This window comes from Magnolia sinica, chromosome 4 (genome assembly GCF_029962835.1).
Source record: "Magnolia sinica isolate HGM2019 chromosome 4, MsV1, whole genome shotgun sequence".
NCBI lineage: Eukaryota > Viridiplantae > Streptophyta > Magnoliopsida > Magnoliales > Magnoliaceae > Magnolia > Magnolia sinica.
In genome coordinates, this window is record NC_080576.1 from 56702483 (window position 1) to 56725980 (window position 23498).

Sequence of the window (23498 nt, forward strand, 5' to 3'; positions counted from 1 at the left end):
CCAAATGGTATCGGAATACGACGATTCCAGTCAAAAATGAAAGAGCACTAAAGTACCTTTCAAATGTCCAAAACTCGACCCAATCCGACATCAAATGATGGAGTTATAGGCATCTCCGTTGGAACGCACGAGTTGGAAAGATTAACTCTCCATATTGTAAAATGGCGATCGAAGAGTTCCAACGTGCGTTTGGCACATCAAACGGTCTCTGAATTAGGCAATTCTGGTGTAACTTGGAAGCTTGACAAGTTACCATTGCAATGAGCTGAAATGGTCTAAATTTGACCTCTGAAGAGAGAGTTATGAGGGTTACTATTGGATAAGGGGATGAAGGTAAAATTCAGGACCGACGACTGCGATCTCACTTACGGATGCCCAAATGGTCTCGGAATACGATGATTCTAGTTGGAAATGAAAGAGCACTAAAGTACCTTTCAAATTACCAAATATCGACCCAATCTAACATCAAATGTTGGAGTTATAGGCATCTCCATTGGATCGCGTGATTTGGAAAGTTTAACACTCCATATTGTAAAATGACGTCGAAGAGTTCCAACGTGCTTTTGGCATATCGAACGGTCTCTGAATTAGGCAATTCTGGTGCAACTTGGAAGCTTGACAAGTTACCATTGCAATGAGCTGAAATAGTCTAAATTTGACCTCTGAAGAGAGAGTTATGAGGGTTACTATTAGACAAGGCGATGAAGGAAAAATTCAGGACCGACGACTGCGATCCCACTTACGGATGCCCAAATGGTCTCGGAATACAACGATTCCAATTAGAAATGAAAGAACACTAAAGTACCTTTCAAATTACCAAAATTCGACCCAATCTAACATCAAATGATGGAGTTATAGGCATCTCTATTGGATCGCACGATTTGGAAAGATTAACATTCCATATTGTAAAATGACGATCGAAGAGTTCCAATGTGCTTTTGGCATATCGAACGGTCTCTGAATTAGGCAATTCTGGTGCAAATTGGAAGCTTGACAAGTTACCATTGTAATGAGATGAAATAGTCTAAATTCAACCTTTGAAGAGGGAGTTATAACGGTTACTATTGGACACAAAAGTGGAGGAAAAATTCAGGACGGACGACTGCGATCCCACTTACGGATGCCCAAATGGTCTCGGAATACAACGATTCCAATCAGAAATGAAAGAGAACTAAAGTACCTTTCTAATTACCAAAAATTGACCCAATCTGACATCAAATGATGGAGTTATAGGCGTCTCTGTTGGATCGCGTGATTTGGAAAGTTTAACACTCCATATTGTAAAATGACGATCGAAGAGTTCCAACGTGCTTTTGGCATATCGAACGGTCTCTGAATTAGGCAATTCTGGTGCAACTTGGAAGCTTGACAAGTTATCATTGCAATGAGCTGAAATAGTCTAAATTCGACCTTTGAAGAGAGAGTTATGAGGGTTACTATTGGACAAGGAGATGAAGGAAAAATTCAGGACCGACGACTGCGATCCCACTTACGGATGCCCAAATGGTCTTGGAATATGACGATTCCTGTTAGAAATGAAAGAGCACTAAAGTACCTTTCAAATTACCAAAAATCGACCCAATCCGACATCAAATGATGGAGTTATAGGCGTCTCCGTTGGATCGCGCAATTTGGAAAGATTAACACTCCATATTGTAAAATGACGATTGAAGAGTTCCAACGTGCTTTTGGCATATCGAACGGTCTCTGAATTAGGCAATTCTGGTGCAACTTGGAAGCTTGACAAGTTACTATTGCAATGAGCTGAAATAGTCTAAATTCGACCTCTGAAGAGAGACTTATGAGGGTTCTAGTGATCCAAACCTTTGACATGCTTGGGCCATTTTAATGGATCAAAACCTTTAACGTGCTTTGGCCAATTTAGCAGATTTTACTTCTTATATCATTCAGACCCTTCGGCGATCTAAGTGCATGATATGATTCATGCTGCTGTTAGTGATCTAAACTCATCATATGATTGCAGACTCTTTCTATGACCCATCCCAATGGATATGGTAAGTTGATCCATCTATTCATAATATTTGAAGTTGGTTCTCAGTGATCCACATTGTTAATTTTGTAGAACCCTCTTCATTTCTATAAACAATTCAAATAATAAGGTTTTTTTTACAGTGATCCAAATTCATATGATTTAGATAGTTTCTATTGATCCAAACCTTTGACATGGGCCATTTTGATGGATAAAAAACATTGGCATGCTTGGGACATTCAGTGGATCCAAATTGTTCATATAACTTGGATTATTCAGCTATTCTAACTCATCATACGATTGAAGCTGTTTTTCATGATCCAAACTCATCATATTATTAAAGCTGCTTTTCATGATCCTTGACAATGGATCTGCTAAGTTGATCCATGCCCTAAATTTTGTAAGACCCTCTTCAACTTTACAAATGATTCAAACTGTTCATATGATTTGACCCATCTCTACTGATCCCAACCTTTGACATGCTTGGGCCATTTCAATGGCCATTTAGCGGATTTGAACTCCTTATATGATTCGGCCCATTCAGCCATACAAATGCATCATATGATTCGTACTGCTATTAGTGATCTAAACTCGTCATATGATTGAAGCCTCTTTCCATGACCCGTCCTAATGGATATGTTCATTCATTCGTAATATTTGAGGTTGGTTCTCACTGATCCACTTCATTAATTTTGTAGGATCCTGTTCAGTTTTATACACAATTCAAAGAATTAAGTTTCTTTTTACAATGATTTGGCCCATTTATAGTGATGCAAACCTTTGATATGGGCCATTTTGATGGATAAAAAAACATTGACATGCTAGGTCATTTAGTGGATCCAAATTGTTCATATGCTTCAGCTCATTTGGCGATCCAAACTCATCATTCGATTGAAGCTTCTTTTCATGATCCAAGCTCATCATGTGATTGAAGCTGCTTGTTCATATAACAAGGCAATGAATATGTTAGGTTGATGCATCCTTTAAATTTTATAGGACACTCTTTTGCTTTACCAATGATCCAAACTGTTCATGTGATTTGGCCTATTTCTAGTGATCCAAACCTTTTGACATGCTTTGGCCAAATTAGCGGATTTAACTTCTTATATCATTCGGCCCCTTTAGCGATCCAAATGCATGGTATAATTCGTGCTGCTATTAGTGATTGAAGACTCATCATATGATTGAAAACTCTTTCCATGACCCATCCCAATGGTTAAGTTGATCCATCTATTCATAATATTTGAGGTTGGTTCTCAGTGATCCACATTGTTAATTTTGTTGAACCTCTTCAGTTCTATAAACAATTCAAATAATAAGATTTCTTTTAACAACGATCCAAATTCATATTATTTGGCCCGTTTCTATTGATCCAAACCTTTGGTATGGGCCATTTCGATGGATAAAAAACATTGACATGCTTGGGCCATTCAATGGATCCAAATTGTTCATATAACTCAGCTTATTCGGCTATTCCAAATCATCTTACGATTGAAGTTGCTTTTCATGATCCAAACTCATTATATGATTGAAGTTGCTTTTCATGATCCAAACTCATCATATTATTAAAGTTGTTTTTCATCACCCTTGGCGATGGATTTGTTTAGTTGAACCATGGCCAAAATTTTGTAGGACCCTCTTCAACTTTACTAATGATCCAAACTGTTCATATGATCCGGCCCATTTCTAGTGATCCAAACCGTTGACATGCTTGGGCCATTTGAATGTATCAAAACTTTTAATGTGCTTGGGCAATTTAGCGGATTTGAACTTCTTATGATTTGGCCCTTTTAGCAATCCAAATGCATCATATTATTTGTGCTGCTGTTAGTGATCTAAACTCATTATATGATTGAAGCCTCTTTCCATGACCCATCCCAATGGATATGTTAAGTTGAACCATATATACGTAATAATTAAGGCTAGTTTTTAGTGATCCACTTCGTTAAGTTTGTAGGACCCTCTTTAGTTTTATACAAAATTCAAAGAATCAAGTTTCTTTTTATAAGGATCCAAATTCATATGATTTAGCCCATTTCTAGTGATCCAAACCTTTGACGTGGGCCATTTCAATGGATAAAAAACATTGACATGCTTGGGCCATTTAGTGGATTCAAATTGTTCATATGATTTGGCTCATTCGCCGATCTAAACTCATCATACGATTGAAGTTGCTTTTCATGATCCAAACTCATCACATGATTGAAGCTACTTTTCATGATCCATTGCAATGGATATGCTAAGTTGATCCATGGCCCAAATTTTGTAGGACCCTTGTCATCTCTACAAATGATCCCATTTCTAGTGATCCAAACATTTAACATTCTTGGGCCATTTCAATGGATCAAAACCTTTAACATGCTTTGGCCATTTCAGTTTAGCGATCCAAGTACATCATATGATTCGTGCTGTGTTAGTGATCTAAACTCATCATATGATTGAAGCCTCTTTCCATGACTCATCCCAATGGATATGTTAAGGTGATCCATTTATTCATAATATTTGAGATTGGTTTTCAGTGATCCACATCGTTAATTTTGTAGGACCCTGTTTAGTACTAGACACAATTCAAACAGATAGGTTTCTTTTTATAAAGATCCAAATTCATATGATTTGGCCCATTTCTTGTGATCCAAACATTTGACATGGGCCATTTTGATGGATGAAAACATTGACATGCTTGGGCCATTTAGTGGATCCAAATTGTTCATATGATTCGGCTCATTCGGTGATCCAACTCATCGTATGATTGAAGTTGCTTTTCATTATCCAAACTCATCATATGACTGAAGCTGCTTTTCAGGATCCATGGCAAAGGATATGCTAAGTTGATCCATGCCCTAAATTTTGTAGGACCCTCGTCTTCTCTACAAATGATCCAAACTGTTCATATGATTTGGCCCATTTCTAATTATCCAAACCTTTGACCTGCTTGGGCCATTTCAATGGATCAAAACCATTAACTTGCTTTGGCCATTTCAGCAGATTTGAACTTCTTATATGAATTGGCCTGTTTAGTGATCCAAATACATCATATGATTCGAGCAGTCATTAGTGATGTAAACTCATCATATGATTGAAGCCTCTTTCCATGACCCATCCCAATGGATATGTTAAGTTGATCCATCTATTCATAATATTTGAGGTTGGTTCTCCATGATCCACATCGTTAATTTTATAGGACCATCTTCAATTCTATATACAATTCAAACAGTCAGGTTTCTTTCTACAAGGATCCAAATTCATATGATTTGGCTCATTTCTAGTGATCCAAACCTTTGACATGGGCCATTTCGATGGATAAAAAACATTGACATGCTTGGGCCATCTACTGGATCCAAATTGTTCATATGATTTGGCTCATTTGGCGATCCAAACTCATCATATGATTGAAGCTACTTTTCATGATCCAAACTCATCATATGATTGAAGTTGCTATTCATGAACCAAGGCAAAGGATATGCTAAGTTGATCCATGCCCTAAATTTTGTAGGACCATCTTCAACTTTACAAATGATTCAAACTGTTCATATGATTTGGCCCATTTCTAGTGATCCAAACCTTTGACATGCTTGGGCCATTTCAATGGATCAAAACCTTTGACGTGCTTTGGCCATTTCAGCGGATTTGAACTTCTTAAACAATTCAGCTCATTTCGTGATCCAAATACATCATATGATTCATGTTGCTGTTAGTGATCTAAACTTGCCATATGATCGAAGCCTCTTTCCATGACCCATCTCAATGGATATGTTAAGTTAATCCATCTATTTATAAAATTTAAGGTTGGTTCTTAGTGATCCACATCGTTAATTTTAATAGGACCCTCTTCCGTTCTATCCACAATTCAAATAGTTAGGTTTCTTTTTACAACGATACAAATTTATATGATTTAGCCCATTTCTATTGATCCAAACCTTTGACATGGGCCATTTTGATGGATAAAAAACATTGACATGCTTGGGCCATTCAATGGATTTAAATTGTTAATACTATTCGGATCATTCAGTGATACAAACTCATCATACGATTGAAGCTGCTGTTCACGTTCCAAACTCATCATATGATTGAAGTTGTTTTTCGTGATCCATGGCAATGGATATGCTAAGTTGATCCATGCCCTAAATTTTTTAGGACCCTCTTAAGCTTTACAAATGATCCAAACTGTTCATATGATTTGGCCTGTTTCTAGTGATCCAATCATTTCACATGCTTGGGCCATTTCAATGAATCAAAACCTTTGACGTGCTTGGGCCATTTTAGTGGATTTAAACTCCTTAAATGATTCAGCCCATTTAATGATACAAATGCATCTTATTATTTGTGCTGCTTTTAGTGATCTAAACTCATCATATGATTGTAGCCTCTTTCCATGACCCCCCAATGGATATGTTAAGTCGATCCATCTATTCCCAATATTTGAAGTTGGTTCTTAGTGATCCACATCGTTAATTTTGGAGGACCATCTTGAATTCTATAAATAATTCAAACAGTTAGGTTTCTTTTTACAAGGATCCAAATTCATATAATTTGGCCCATTTCTAGTGATCCAAACCTTTGACATGGGCCATTTCGATGATTGAAATGCTTGGGCCATATACTGGATCCAAATTGTTAATATGATTCGGCTCATTTGGCGATCCAAACTCATCATACGATTGAAGTTGCTCTTCATGATCCAAACTGATCATATGATTGAAGTTGATATTCATGATCCATGGCAAAGGATATACTAAGTTGATCCATGCCCTAAATTTTTAGGACCATCTTTAGCTTTACAAATGATTCAAACTGTTCATATAATTTGGACCATTTCTAATGATCCAAACCTTTGACATGCTTGGGCCACTTCAATGGATCAAAACCTTTGACATGCGTTGGCCATTTCAGCGGATTTGAACTTCTTATATGATTCGGCACATTAAACGATCCAAATACATCATATGATTCATGCTACAGTTAGTGATCTTAACTCACCATATGATCATCCCAGTGGATATGTTAAGTTGATTTATCTGTTCATAATATTTGAGGTTGGTTCTTAGTGATCCACATCGTTAATTTTAATAGGACCCTCTTCCGTTCTATCCATAATTCAAACAGTCAGGTTTCTTTTTGCAACGATACAAATTTATATGATTTGGCCCATTTCTATTGATCTAAACCTTTAACATGGGCCACTTCAATGGATGAAAAACATTGACATGCTTTGGCCATTCAATGGATCCAAATTCTTCATATTATTCAGATCATTCGGTGATACAAACTCATCATATGATTGAAGTTGTTGTTCATGATCCAAACTCATCATATGATTGAAGTTTTTTTTTTTTTTTAATCCATGGCAATGGATGTGCTAAGTTGATCCATGCCCTAAATTTTGTAGGACCCTCTTAAACTTTACAAATGATCCAAATTGTTTATATGATTTGGCCTATTTCTAGTGATCCAATCATTTCACATGCCTGGGCCATTTCAATGGATCAAAACCTTTGATGTGGTTGGACCATTCTAGGGGATACGAACTTCTTATATGATTCGGCCCATTCAACGATACCAATGCATCATATGTTTCACGCATCTTTTAGTGATCTCAACTCATCATATGATTGTAGCCTCTTTCCATGACCCATCCCAATGGATATGTTATGTTGATCCATCTATTCATAATATTTGAAGTTGGTTCTTAGTGATCCACATCGTTAATTTTGTAGGACCATCTTCAATTCTATACACAATTCAAACAGTCAGGTTTCTTTTTACAAGGATCCAAATTCATATGTTTTGTCCCATTTCTAGTGATCCAAACCTTTGACATGGGCCATTTCGATGGATAAAAAACATTGACATGCTTTGGCCATCTACTGGATTGGAATTGTTTATATGATTCAACTCATTTGGCGATCTAAACTCATCATATGATTGAAGCTACTTTTCATGATCCAAACTCATCATATGATTGAAGTTGCTATTCATGATCCATGGTAATGCATATGCTAAGTTATCCATGCCCTAAATTTCGTAGGACCATCTTCAGCTTTACAAATGATTCAAACAGTTCATATGATTTGGCCCATTTCTAGTGATCTAAACCTTTGTGCTTTGGCCATTTCGGCGGATTTGAACTTCTTATACAATTCGGCACATTCAGCTATCTAAATACATCATATGATTTGTGCTGCTGTTAGTGATCTAAACTCACCATATGATTGAAGCCTCTTTCCATGACCCATCCCAATGGATATATTAAGTTGATCCATCTATTCATAATATTTGAGGTTGGTTCTTAGTGATGCACATCGTTAATTTCAATAGGACCCTCTTCCGTTCTATCCACAATTCAAACAGTCAGGTTTCTTTTTACAACGATACAAATTTATATGATTTGGCCCATTTCTATTGATCTGAAACTTTAACATGGGCCATTTCGATGGATAAAAAACATTGACATGCTTGGGCCATTCAATGGATTCAAATTGTTCATATTATTTGGATCATTCGGTGATACAAACTCATCATACGATTGAAGCTATTGTTGATGATCCAAACTCATCATATGATTGAAGTTGTTTTTTGTGATCCATGGCAATAGATATGCTAAGTTGATCCATGCCCTAAATTTTTTAGGACCCTCTTAAGCTTTACAAATGATCCAAATTGTTTCGTATGATTTGGCCCATTTCTAGTGATCCAATCATTTCACATGCTTGGGACATTTCAATGGATCAAAACCTTTAACGTGCTTGGGCCATTCCAACGAAGTTGAACTTCTTATATGATTCGGCCCATTCAACGATACAAATTCATCTTTTGATTCATGCTGCTGTCCTGTTAGTGATCTAAACTCATCATATGATTCAAGCCTCTTTCCATTACCTATCCCAATTGATACGGTATGTTTATCCGTCTATTCATAATATTTGAGGTTGGTTCTAAGTTATCCACATCGTTAATTTTGTTGGAGCCTCTTCAGTTCTATACACAATTCAATTAGTCAGGTTTCTTTTTATAAGGATCCAAATTCATATGATTTGGCCCATTTCTAGTAATCCAAACCTTTGACATGGGCCATTTTGATGGATAAAAAACATTGACATGCTTGGGCCATTTAGTGGATCCAAATTGTTCATATGATTCAGCTCATTCGTCGATCCGAACTCATCATACGATTGAAGGTGCTTTTCATGCTCCAAACTCATCATACGATTGAAGCTGCTTTTCATGATCCATGGCAATGGATATGTTAAGTTGATCCATGCCCTAAATTTTGTAGGACTCTCATCATCTCTACAAATTATCAAAAATGTTCCTACGATTTGGCCCATTTCTAGTGATCCAAACCTTTGACATGCTTGGGTCATTTCAATGGATCAAAACCTTTAACTTGCTTTAGCCATTTCAACAGATTTGAACTTCTTATATGATTTGGCCCATTTAGTGATCCAAATACAGCAAATGATTGGTGTTGTTGTTAGTAATGTAAACTCATCATATGATTGAACCCTCTTTGCATGACCATCCCAATGGATATGTTAAGTTGATCCATTTATTCATAATATTTGAGGTTGGTTCTCAGTGATCCACATCGTTACTTTTATAGGACCATCTTTAATTCTATACACAATTCAATTAGTCAGGTTTCTTTTTACATGGATCCAAATTCATATGATTTGGCCCATTTCTAGTGATCCAAACCTTTGACATGGGGCATTTTGATGGATAAAAAACATTGACATGCTTGGGCCATCTACTAGATCCAAATTGTTCATATGATTCGGCTCTTTTGGCAAACTCATCATACGATTGAAGCTGCTTTTCATGATCCAAACTCATCATATGATTGAAGTTGTTATTCATGATCCATGGCAATGGATATGCTAAGTTGATCCATTCCCTAAATTCTGTAGGATTCTCTTTAGCTTTACAAATGATCCAAACTATTCATATGAGTTGGCCCATTTCTAGTGCTCAAACCTTTGGCATGCATGGGTCATTTCAATGGATCAAAACCATTGACGTGTTTGGGCCATTTCAACGGATTTGAACTTTTTATATGATTCGACCCATTCAGCGATCCAAATGAATCATATGATTCGTAATGTTGTTAGTGATCTAAACTCATCATATGATTAAAGACTCTTTTCATGACCCATCCCAATGGATATGTTAAGTTGATCCATCTATTCATAATATTTGGGGTTGGTTCTCAACGATCCACGTTGTTAATTTTGTAGGACCCTCCTCAGTTCGACACACAATTCAAATAGTCATGTTACTTTTAACAACGATCCAAATTCATATGATGGGCTTCTGTTCGGTGATACGAATCGTTATTAGGGTAGTGTGTGTTGGGTATCTAAACCATTCATACAATGTAGCCAGTTTTCATTAACTTAAACTTGTAATTTATTATGCATGGATCATTTCAATTGATCCAATCCATTCACGTGGTTGGTTTGTAGTGATCCAAATCCTTAATACGATTGGGGCCATTTTCATTTTATCCAAACTCTTCATATGATTTAGGTTGTTTCTAGTGATTCCTATGATTTAGGTCATTTCTAGTAATCTGAACCAAACGATATAATAATGTGTTCAACAATCAAATCTCTGACTAGTCACATGATTGAGGTTGTTTTCAATGACGCGAGCATATTGATTTACTAAGTTGATTTGTATCATTCACATGATTGACTATTTGTAAGGTTGTTTAAATGATTGTGCCTATTTTCAATGATCATAACTATCCATACGATTGTTTTATTACCATGATTGTGTAGAATTTTAGTGATTGAAACCGTTGGTATAGTTGGGACCTTATTTAGTATTATAAACTGTTTTTGTGATTGGGCCATTTTCAGTTTCAAACCAATTGATATGTTGTATTTTATTTTCTGCAATTGAATCAGTTAGTTGTTGATGTTTTGTAGCCTAGGTGGTTACCACATATAACCAAGTTCTTTTAGGGAGGAGGCAGCTAGTCATAAAATTTGTCAACATTTTGCAATTGAATGTAGATTGTTTAGGTATTCGTATTATAGTTCTTAAGTATCTATTTGTGAGCTGCTTATTCTATAGTTGCGATATTTCCTATTTGTGATACTTGGTGCATGGGTCAACCTTGCTTATGATTGATTCAAATCTCAGAGATCCTATATATGATTGGGGCCTTGTTCAGTGTTTCGAGCCTTTCATATAATGGGGCATGTTTTAATGGTCCAATTCTTATGATTGGTTTGTTTCCAATGATTGATGTGTTAAGGCATGTTTTTAGTAATCTAATTGGTTGATGTGATATGTCCCATGGTGGATGTTGAATTGTAATTTTTCACATGTAAGAGATTGATACATGAAAATCATCAATGGTGGACCATTTTCAATTATCTAAGTTAATGTTTCCCAACCCACTATGAATGTTACAAATTGATCATATGATTGGGTCCAATTTTAATAGTCCAAATTGTTGAAATGATTGGACTCATTTTAATTATCTAAGCCATTCTTAATGATTGAGCCTACATTTTGTGATTCAAATCATTAATATTGTAGGGTGCCTGTTATCACTATAACAAATTAAGGTAGGGCCTATTTTCAGTGATCCAGTTAATATGGTAGGGCTTGTTTTCAATGATCCAATGGTTAATATTGATTAGGAACATTTTCACCCATACGAATATTTGATATGGTTGTGCTATTCCCAGTGATTCAAATCGTTCATTTGATTGGGCCTATTGTAAGTGATCCAAACCCTTTATATCATTGTGGCCATTGTAACTATCTGAACCAATATATGCTGAGGCCTTTGTTCACCAATCAATTCCGTTGATTATTAATAGCCCTCATTAGATGTGGTAAGGACAAAAATTGTTAGTGGAGCAATCTTGACATATAATATTTCTATCTTTTATAGTTAAGTGTGGAGTGTAGTTATTTTTCGTTACTAATTTTTCATCTAGCTAGCCTATATTCAACTATCCAAATCGTTAATACGGTAGGATTTATCTAAACCCTACCACGGTTGATCCAAACCCTTCATATGATATGCTGGTTTCCAATGATGCAAACCTTTGACATGCTTGGGCCATTTCAATTGATTTGAACCGTTAATATGATTGGCTTATACTTAGTGATCCAACGCTTCATATGATTGGCGTTGCTTTTAGTGATCTATGCTCTAAATATCATTAAGGTCATTTTCGGTGATACATTATATACAATGATAGTGCCTTTTAATTGTTCATTGTGATGGATGTTTTTAAATGGTAGTTAATTTCAATGAATGAGATGTATGAAGATATACATTAATATATTAATGAGGTCTACCAAAAATTCTAATAGGTGACACAGTATGTACAATGATAATGCGCTTTAATTGTTAATGAGAAAGAAACTATGGTAATACGGAGCTCCACCATGATCGACAACATTCGCTTGACTTGTGGGAAGAATGAGGGTGCTGACAATCAATAATTTACAAAGAAGATCCCTTACCCTTCCTAACATATGTATAATGTGTATGGGAGATGTAGAGTCAATTAATCACCTCTTCATTCATTACATGTTTACATGAAAGATGTGGGACTACTTTCTCAATGCTCTCCATACAAGCTTAGGTAAAATCAAATTCTGTTGTGGACCTTTTGAGGTCTTGGCATTCAGGAGGGGTGGGAAAAGTGGGGAAGGCTTTGTGGAGATTGCTTTTATGTAGATGTTTTTAGAATAGGAGTTCTTCGCATGTTGTGGCCATTAGGGAAATTAAATGTATTTTTTGGGTTGGGCTTCTTATGTAAAGCTAGTTAATCCTGCTAATCTCTCATATGTTTTTTAATTGTGTAGGTGGGTTGTTTTCTTTTGAACATTTTGCGGGCTTTTAATGAAGCTCTCTCAAAAAGAAAAAAAAAAGGCATTTTGAAATGAGCCATAGCTAAATTCTTTTGTTGGTTTTAGGTTTTACTTAGACAAAAAATACAAAATGAAAAACAAGTTGGAAAGACATAAATAAAGAAGAAATGTAAAAATTAAAAATTAAAAAAAAGGTATGAAGAATCTAAACTAAAGATGATTTTTGAGCAAGATTTTCTAGTAGCTGAAAACTAAATGCCCCAAATTTGTTGTTGGAATGACCTTTTATCAATAAATGAAACTCCATATATAGATTTACTTCTTGATCTCTAAAAAATAGATTATTTGAAAATACCACTTATGAATGATATTTTTGTTTGAGGCAAACTAATCTTCATGCCAAGTGTCTTTCCTATTTAGGGATACTCTTGATCTTAGTAGGGTTTGACAGTTTATACATATAACTAATTACACCCTAAGTACACAATACCCAACTTTACTAAATGTTGAATCTCATTCACCTCCAATAGAAGGATAGTCAAATACTTACTCAAGGATGAGCCTACCTCAATCATTTTTTCTCATTTTACTTAGATCTTCGATAGATGTGTAGTTTCACTTCCCAAAAGGGATGAGGACAGGGACACCCTGTTGTTATAAAAAAATAAAACTTCCCAAAACCCATCACGAGTTTGGGTGAATGGCTTTAGTCGTGGGTTTGCTCCCCATAGACACGAATGTGATCCCCTCCCCGTGGATTACCTATCACAAGTTGGGGTGAACGACTTTGGTTGTGGGTTTGCTCCCCACAGACATGAGTTTGATTCCTCTCCCCATGGATTACCTATTATGAGTTTGGGCGAACGACTTTGGTAGTGGGTTTTCTCTCCACATACATGAGTTTAATTCCCCTCCCTGTAGATTACTCGATGTATGTGGTGTAACTGGGGAAGTGTTTTTTTTCCTAATCCCCACATCTAGAGACCCGCCACACCCGACCTGACTTGGTGCTGACTCGATTCAACTTGGTACCTGGGACCAGGTTGGACTCAGTCTGGATTAGTCCAAGCCAGACCCAAACTCAGATCGGGTCAGGCATGTTGGACTTGGTACCGAGTTGGGTCGAGTTCGAGTTAGGACTATTTCAAAACCAGGCCGAGTTAGGTTAACCCTAACTGGGTCCAAATCGACTCATTGCTCTGTTCAACACACTATGTAGCGTTTTTGTTTTTAATCCTCGCATCTCGATATTCCTAAAATTTTAACCCTCAATTTCTGTGTTCACTAGTAAGCTTATGCCTATCCATTCCTTTCAAGCTTGATCCTGCTCCTATACACGTATGCTCATGACGCTTAACGACTGAGTTCACTTCCCTCCATGTGGATTTTCTGATGCACGTGGTTTGAGGGTGATTGTGTGCATCTGCAGGGAATGGTTTCACCTTAAAGGGGCGGGGACACCCTATCATTATAAAGAAAAAAAAAACTCACCAAAAACCCTCTTGAGTTTGGGTGAATGGCTTTGGTCATGGGTTTGCTCCTCATAGATATGATTTGATTCCCCTCCTCATGGATTACCTATCATAAGTTGGGGCGAACGACTTTGGTCGTGGGTTTGCTCCTCACAGATATGAGTTTGATTCCCCTCCCCATGGATTACTTGTTATGAGTTTGGGCGAACAACTTTGGTCGTGGGTTTGCTCCCCACAGACAGGAGTTCGATTTCTCTTCTCGTGAATTACTCGATGCATGTGGTGTAACTAGGGTGTGTGTGTGTGTGTGTGTGTGTGTATATATATATATATACAAATATAATCCCCACATTTGGAGACCTACTACACCCGACCCAACTCGGTGCTGACTCGACTCGACTCAGTACTTGTGACTGGGTCAGACTCAGTCTGGATTAGTCCAGGCCAGACCTGGACTCAGATCTGGTCAGGCATGCTGGACTTGGTACCGAGGTGGGCGAGTTGGGTCAACCCTTCAGCCCTAACTTGGTCCGACTGAACTCATTGCCCTGTTCTTCACCCTATGTATCAGGGAAAGTTTTTGTTTTTAATCCTCACGTTTGGATATTCTTGAAATTTTAACCTCCAATTTCAGTGTTCAGTATTAAGCCTGCTCCTGTCCATTCCTTTCAAGCTTGATGCTACCCATATAGTCGCATGCTCATGATGCTTAATGACTGACTTCGATTTCCTCCTCGTGGATTTTTTCGATGCACGTGGTTGGCGGGTGATTGTGTGCATTTGTAGGGAATGGTCTCACCTTAAAGGGATGGGGACACCGTCTTTCTAGTCATAAGTTTGGGCGAATGACTTTGGTCTTGGGTTTGCTCCCCACAAGCATGAGTTCGTTTCCCCTCTCCGTAGGTTACCGGTCACGAGTTTGGGAGAATAACTTTGGTCATAGTTTGCTCCCCATAGACATGAGTTCCGGAGAATGGCCTTGGTCGTGGGTTTTCTCCCCATAGACACGAGTTCGATTCCCTTTCCCAAGGATTACCAGTCATGAGTTTGGGTGAACGACTTTGGTCGTGGGTTTTCTCCACACAGACAGGAGTTCAATTCCCCTCCCCATGGATTATTCGATGCATGTGGTGTAATAGGGGAAGGTTTTTTTTTTTTTTTTTTAATCCTCACATCCAGAGACTCTTCAAAACCCTCAATTCTGCGTTTACTATTAAGCCTACACCCGTCCATTCCTTTCAAACTTTATACTGCCCTTATAGGGGTAAGCTAGTGATGCTTAATGACTGAATGAAAGCTTCGTCTGTTGATCAATAATAGATTGACTCCGTTGTTGGCATTGTTTTGTTTTCTCTTCTTTCATATTAGCGAGTTTTGATGCATGCTGTCACTAATAGGGGGACATCATATCTGCTGAAAATCAGAGCTCCAATCTAGTAGGGCACACTATAGCGCACTCCGGTTGGCCCTCGCTTCTAGCTCTCTTGATTAGGTCGTCGTATTTTGCGGTGGTGACTCCCGAAGCATGGGAGCTACTCCTAAACCAACAAAATTACATAAACGGCATGGTGTTTTCAATCAAAGCCTTCAGCTTGAACTTCAATATATAGATATCTTTTTTCTTCAAAGTGGATCTATCAGGGGCCAGGCTAGCCCGAACCCCCGAAGGGGCTTATCATCAGGTGTCGATTGACCGACTCTGATTACATATAAGTTGTTTGTTCGACCAAAAAGTCCATCTGCATCCCCTATTTAAATTAGAAATCTTGTCTTGCCTCTTATCACTTCACTCCTTCCCTGTGATCATTTTCAGGTTTTGCTTTGTCCTAGACAATGGGGTAAGGTCCCATGAATGAGCACATGACTTACTTTTTATTGGACTATCTTTAATAGGCAAAATCTCCCACCACTTTACCCAAGGGTTGATTAGCCATGGAATCAAAGTAATAATCGTCAATCTTTAATTAGGATCAAGACAAATAAGAATAATCAGACTCTTCTCTGAAGATGAAGTTAGGGTTGGATAAGGACACTGCTTAGATTAGGAAGTCACTCATAAAAAAATATTTTTTTAGCTGAAAATACTGGGGCATCATTTAAAATAGACAAATTTTATGCATCATCTTCAAAAGGATTTTACGCCAGAATCAAACACTAGGAAAATTTTAATGATTAAGAAATAAATTGATAAGAAGAATACCAAAGGACGATTTACTCTAAAATAAAATCAATACATTAAAGCCTTTAATGATTAAGAAATAAATTGATAAGACACACATGTAAAGCCCATGTGTGTCTTACTGTTAGTATATTCTAACAAGTACCCTAAGAGATACCTAAACTTGATTAGATTTGGTTTTGGGTATTCAAAACTAGACTAAAACTCGGAAAGAACCCATCTGGGTTAGCTAGGGCTATTTACGGGGGTACTAGGAAACACGAACTCAACCCTTTCAACAAAGTTCTCTAAGAGTTCTGTGAAGCCCACTTATGTATATGGCATGATTTCTATAAGGCATTGGACGTGCAGACAGGTCGAATATGTAAGTTGTCCATCAAATACGTAAGTTGGGGGATCATGTTGGTTGTCCATCTGGCCTGCGTTCTTTATATAAATGGCAAGTGTATGAGGTGGATTCGGCTGTCTCATGAGCAAATTCCTTTAGTTTTTAGGTAAGTCTTATGGTCATCATTTGGAGAAGTATTTTGGTATTTGGTTAATGATTCCTTACTAAAGACTAATTAATCGAATGGATTACAACTATGAGAATTAAGGGTGGCATTGGGCCAAGTTTAATCTAAGCCTATCTGGGCTCATCCTTGACCCAAAGTTTAGGACCGAAGGCCTTAACCCAATATGAGCCCAGTATGGGCATATCATATAGCAACAAGCCAGAGTTAGAAACAAGTTCATTAGGGCTGACCTCACCCTGTCCTGGACTAAAACTTGTATAAATTCCTACAACTTGTTTCACTGAGCAATTGCTTCTATATTGGTTATGCATGTGTATCGTTTCTGTTTGTTTGACCCAAATATCAAGAAGAACCAACACCATTGGAGCCTTTGATTCTTATGGGGTGCTTTCAAATGTTGGCCTTGACATAGAGCTTAGATAATATTTTACTTTTGAAACTATGGAATCCAATGGTTTGTTGGTATTTTTCACATCGTAATAATGTTTTTTTTTTCCGACTAATTGACATGATGGACGTTAGTTCTAATAGTAAGGGTACTTCTCTAAAATCTCATTTGAAAGTTATTCTCTATGTAAAGTTGAGCATTTGAAAGTAAGACCATGACCAATCTAACTTCGATAGTGTCACCTTCCTTTATAAACTGTTTATACAAACATCACGACTACAATCTCCCATATTGATCATATGGTATCTTCAACAATTGCTCCTACTATAACTTATCACTAAGTAATTAATCTGTATGGTCTTTGCTTGTCTGACACAAATCTAGAGAAGAAACAACATTGTTGGAGCCTCTGACACTTCTGGATTATTTTCAAATGCTATAGTTTACATACAGGCTGGAGCTTAACACTCAAGATAGCTTAGAGGATATCTTACTTTTGAAACTATGGAACTGGAATGGAGTTTTGGTTGTTTCACATTGTAATGTTGTTATTTTTATTTTCCAATTAACCATACGGATGTCTAGTTGTAAAAGTGTACTTTTTATAAACTCCTTTAGAAGTTTCTCTATGAGAAGTCCTTGAGCAAAATGCATTCCATTCATTTTTGTTCATGAATCTTTATCCTGTCAAGCGTTGATGAGTGGTGGTAATCCACAAAAGAATTGGTGTATCTGCAAACACCACTAAGAAACTGTCCATTTGTGGGAAATGGTTAAGTGGGCATGAAAATATTAAAATGCATACCTTGGAATAGAGACCACTTGTGTTGGACATGCACACTTTTCAGGCTCTGTGTTTTGACGTGCTTCCTTTATCATGGCGATTGACTTAGCTAGAATATGTTTAAAAAGGTTTTATCGTATTAGGTCCCATCTTCAATTTCCCATCCCTCTCAAAAAACTTGATTTGGACTCTTATTATTTTTTTTCCCAGAGAAACAGATACTGCCATTTGTGATTTTGCAACCCAAGTTTAGGTTTTCTTATTCTTTTCTTGATATTTGTAAGATGCTAATATCATCTCTACATCCTGATTATTTTATTTGGGCTCATGTAGAACTGCGTTGTTTTGTGGAAGTTTTATGCTCTCTCTTCATCAAATTGCATTGTTGTTTGTTTTATGTTGTGGTATCATAAGGTACACAAACACCATCTTTTCTTTTCTTTTTTTTCCCTCTATAAGGGCATATTTGTAAGTGCTGGGAATCGTCATGATTACTTTTGAGATCCGGTCTCTATCCATAAGTTGGGTCCAACTGTGAAGATTCCCTTGGCTACATATGTTAGCAAAATTTCATGAAAGAAGGGATGGTTGTAGAGCCTTATCAAAGTTTTGTTGTATGTGCATGTTTCTGCAGTGTGGGCCACTTGAAGTGGAAAGGCTTGATTTTTGCAATTAACTATATGGTCAGACCCATCTGATTTACTTCTTTGATCTCTCTTTTGTCATCCCATAGCAAAGATCCATCGTTAGATCTTTAGCAAATTCTATGTACCTCCCCTTGAGGTTGGTGCAATACTGTTGCAGAACTATTTTTGGTAGTAGATCAGATAGTTCGCAAAGCTAGAGTTGCTCTCTGGAGTCATTTGTCAGCAATTAATATTCTCCAAATACAAAATTAGAGTTATATTTAACTTTGTATGCAATTTTGAGTTTGTTTTTAGTAATTTCGTAAGTTTCGTTTTCTTTATTTTTGTCATATACTGGTTATTTTGGACTAGGACATGGTGATGAGCTGCTGTTTTAAGTGGTTTTCAGGGATTAAAAGTTACTTTATTACATAACAGTCCATGTCTAATCTCAGAGTCAATTTTCGGTTTCTTGTTTTTGTGTTGAATATCTAGCTTTGTTTATGATTCCATCTCTCATATGATTTAATTAAAAAGTAAGTCTTTTTCTTCATCTTATTTGTCAAAACTGTTTCTCATTGCAATATGTCATGAACTTCCTTATAGCTTATTTGGATTCATCATCCTACATATTTTTATCTACTCTGCAATATCTACTTCCAGAGGTTCTATCGTGTCAATTATCCATTTATATTTGTAAGCCGGGGACTGAATTTACTTAGAGATAAGTCTTTCTTCTCAGCATAGCTCTTGACAAGGAGATGGGCACAAGAAAAAGACTACAAGATATTAATCGAACTGATCCCTTTGCCTTAGTTACCGTAACGCTCTGCTAGAAAACTTTTCTCTTAGTGACAGCACTGAGACTTTACATTGAGAATAATGGTGAAAAATGTAGTGAGTGCTTCCCGTTATGTAAGAACTCGTCTTCAGACAGCACAGTCAAAATGTCATCTTATGTCCAGTTAAAAACCTCATTTTTTCATTTTGTACGTACTATTGATACCTCTAACATATTTATGTTCGTCACTTATTAATATGAAGAAGTGGTACTATTGATACCTCTAACATATTTCTATTCATCGCAATAGATTTTCTACACTTTATTAATGTGAAGAAGTGGTTTAAGGCTGGCCACACCTTTTTAAAGTTACCCAGCTAGCAGTCATTCCTACTCCAATATGCATTTCATTGTAGAAAAGTAATAAGTTAAAAAGCTTTAAAAAAAACAAACTTGCTATAGCTGCGGTATGCCTTTTTTCACTTATTTAAAACTGTCATTCATAGAATCCTTTTCTTTCTTTCGTCTTCTTCTTCTTTCCTCTCTCTCTCTCTCTCTCTCCATTTATTATTATTATTATTATTTTTAAAAATAGAATAAAGAAAAAGCCAAAGTTCTCTTATCAGAGAGCACTGCATTGTCCTCTCTCATTTTTTTAACAGGTAATGGCGGTAGTCTACTAGTTTCCGAGTGAGGATTTACACTATCAAGCTAGAGCAACAATTATTTTCTGCAATTTTTTTTCCCGAAAATTGATTAGAGTAAGAGACCTTTGTTATTCTAAACATCCTATAATGAAGTTTTCTTCAATAATGGCAGAGGACATTGATATAGTAAGTACTACTTGATTTTTAGATCATTGACATGTAGAATGGATTATTTTCATGAGGTTGTAGTTGTTTCTTTGTGGCTCCCTTTTGATGTGTCTTGAGATTTTTAATGTTCGAAAAAAAGAAAATGATCAAATGTGACGCACTCCAATTGTTTTCAAGTGGAAGAACAATGTTAGCAATTTAAATAATAATCGGAGTATGTTTATGAAAACACAACTTTTGCTATCAATGAATGGTGTCTTTTTGAGTAAGAAGTATTGCATTGTTATCCAATATTTTAATTTCATGGTATCTTTTATTCAAGTGGTCAAGTATATGTTTAGATGCCTTGAATGGTGTTGAGCAAATCTATCAAGGAAAGATAGTTGAGATCAATATTCTGCAAAGTTGAATGGGTATGCTTTAATAGTCTAGTTGAGCTGCTAACCTTGAAAGACCATGCCTGTGATAAATCTTCTTTCTAAATTGGAACCTCATTTATAATTTTCTTGTTCTTTCTAGATATTACACAGGAAGAATGACGATATGAATCTGAGCTCCTCTTGGATGGTGATTATCTTGGATAACCTTTATGTTGTATGACCTTAAATGGTGATTATGAGCCTGTACCATGGAATAGGAATACGTCAAAAATTATGTGACCTTAGATGGTAATTTACTAATGAAGGGTTGTAAAATCAATGAAATTAGGGAGAAATGCTCATTTAATTCGACACAAGGTGGATAGTTAGCACCAGTTCCAGTACTTAACACCTGCCAGGTATGCAAGAATTTCTCTAATCCTCTTAGATTTATGTTATGTCAAGTATCTTGAAAAAATCTCTAACTGTTAAAGTTTACATAACAATGGTTTAACGGTCATCAGAGAACACTTTTAACCATCTGAAGTCCCTAGAAACTGAGTTTAAGAGCATTACCTGTTGGGGTATATGCCACCAAGAGCTTTGGTAAACCAACCTCTCCCTACACTCAGTAAGCTTTGGTAAACCAACCCTCCCTACACTCAGCTTACAATGCCACACGTGCCAAACTGTATGTATGTGTGACAACTCTATTGTGCATCGGGTTTGTATCAGTAATCCTAGGCCAAATCATATGAATGCCTTGGAAGATCGAATAAGGCTGAATCAAACGAATGGTTTGGATCAAATGAAAATCAACCCAAATATATATGATTCATTTATATCATTGAAAATCAACCCAAATATATTGTCAATTGGATTACTAAACATTAGCCTTGGAATATAACTTGGCTTAAATCAACGAAATGGCCTGAAGCATATAAAGGGTTTGGATCAATAAACATAGGCCAAATCATATAAATGCCTTGGAAGATTGAATAGGGCTCAATTAAACGAATGGGTTGGATAAATGAAAATCAACCCAAACATATATGATTGGTTTAGATCAATGAAAAGCAAACCAAATATATCGTCAATAGCATGGATCACTACATACGGGGCAAGTGACAAAACACGGTTAGATCGGCCTTCAAATATCACTTTGCTAGGACCGATGAAAATTACTCAAATCAATGAAATACTTAAACTCTACAATAACAGTAAACATGGGCTATCATATGAATGATTTGCACAAATGAAAATCAGCCCTCTTAGATCAACAAGATAGATCACTACATCATACAACATGGATGACCCACTCCCCAAGTATATACCAGATAAAAGAAAATTCTTAACATTATAATAAGCTTCTAACAAACTGGTGGTTAAGAATAAAAAATACCTAAAACAATCCACCCTACACCCTAAATTGATAGTTAAGAAAATGAAATACATAAACTCTACAATAATAGTAAACATGGCTATAAAACATTTAATTGTATTATTGAACATGGGCCTTAACATTTCAATTGATTAGGATCACTGAAAATAGCCTTAATAATACAAAGGATTTGGATCATTGAAATGGCCCAAATCATGTAAATGGTATGGATCACTTAAAGCAAGCCCAATAATATGAACAATATGAATCACTTAAAATGGCACAAGCATTTCAAAAGATAAGCCCTATTGGATTAGTTCAAATGTCCCAAGCATTTCAAAAAGTTAGACCAATCCTATAGACAGTTTGGTAAGTGAAAATGGAACTGATGCTATAAACATCATCATTCGAATATGCTTGAATAAATGAAAATGGCCCCGACCATATGAAGGGTATAGATCATTAACATTGGTACTACTATAGGTATTTTACGTAGAATTGTAGAGACATTTATGATTTCGTTGCTACTTTTGTTGACATCTTCTTAAGTTGAAGAATCATCTAATGGTTTCCATCAAGCTTGAATGAATCCTATGCCACATTTCTACTGCTTGAAGATGCAAAACAATTTGAATGCCTGCTTTGAAGATGCAAAACAATATGAATGCCTGCTTGAAGATGTGAAACATTGACGTAATAAAATCTCATTTTCTTTTCATCTATTTGGAAAATATAGTGAAAAGAAAAAGGAATTGTAAAAATATAGATAATTTATTTTTAAAAAGAGACGATAATATAGATAATTTATGCTAGAAAACAGAAAATGCAATTTGAATTTTTTTTTTTTTTTTGGAAGCATTTAATCCCTAAATAGAAAGCTAAACCCTGAAATAGGCAGAATGTTTTTACTAAAGTATTTAATCCTAAGCAGAGGGCTGAACCATGAAACATGCTGACACCAAATAGCAGGGACAAGGCTATGGTGACGTTGGTGCTAGGGTTTTTTAGTTATGTGAAGAAGTGGTTTAAGGCTGGCCACACCTTTTTAAAGTTACCCAGCTAGCAGTCATTCCTACTCCAATATGCATTTCACTGTAGAAAAGTAATAAGTTAAAAAGCTTTTAAAAAAAACTTAGCCTTTTTTCTCTTATTCAAAACTGTCATTCATAGAATCTTTTTCTTTCTTTCTTTCTTTCTTCTTCTTCTTCTTCTTCTTCTTCTTCTTCTCTCTCTCTCTCTCTCTCTCTCTCTCTCTCTCTCTCTCTCTCTATTTTTTTTTTTTTTTTTAAAGGCCAAAGTTCTCTTATCAGAGAGCACTGCATTGTCCTCTCTCATTTAAAAAAAAAAAAAAACAGAATAAAGAAAA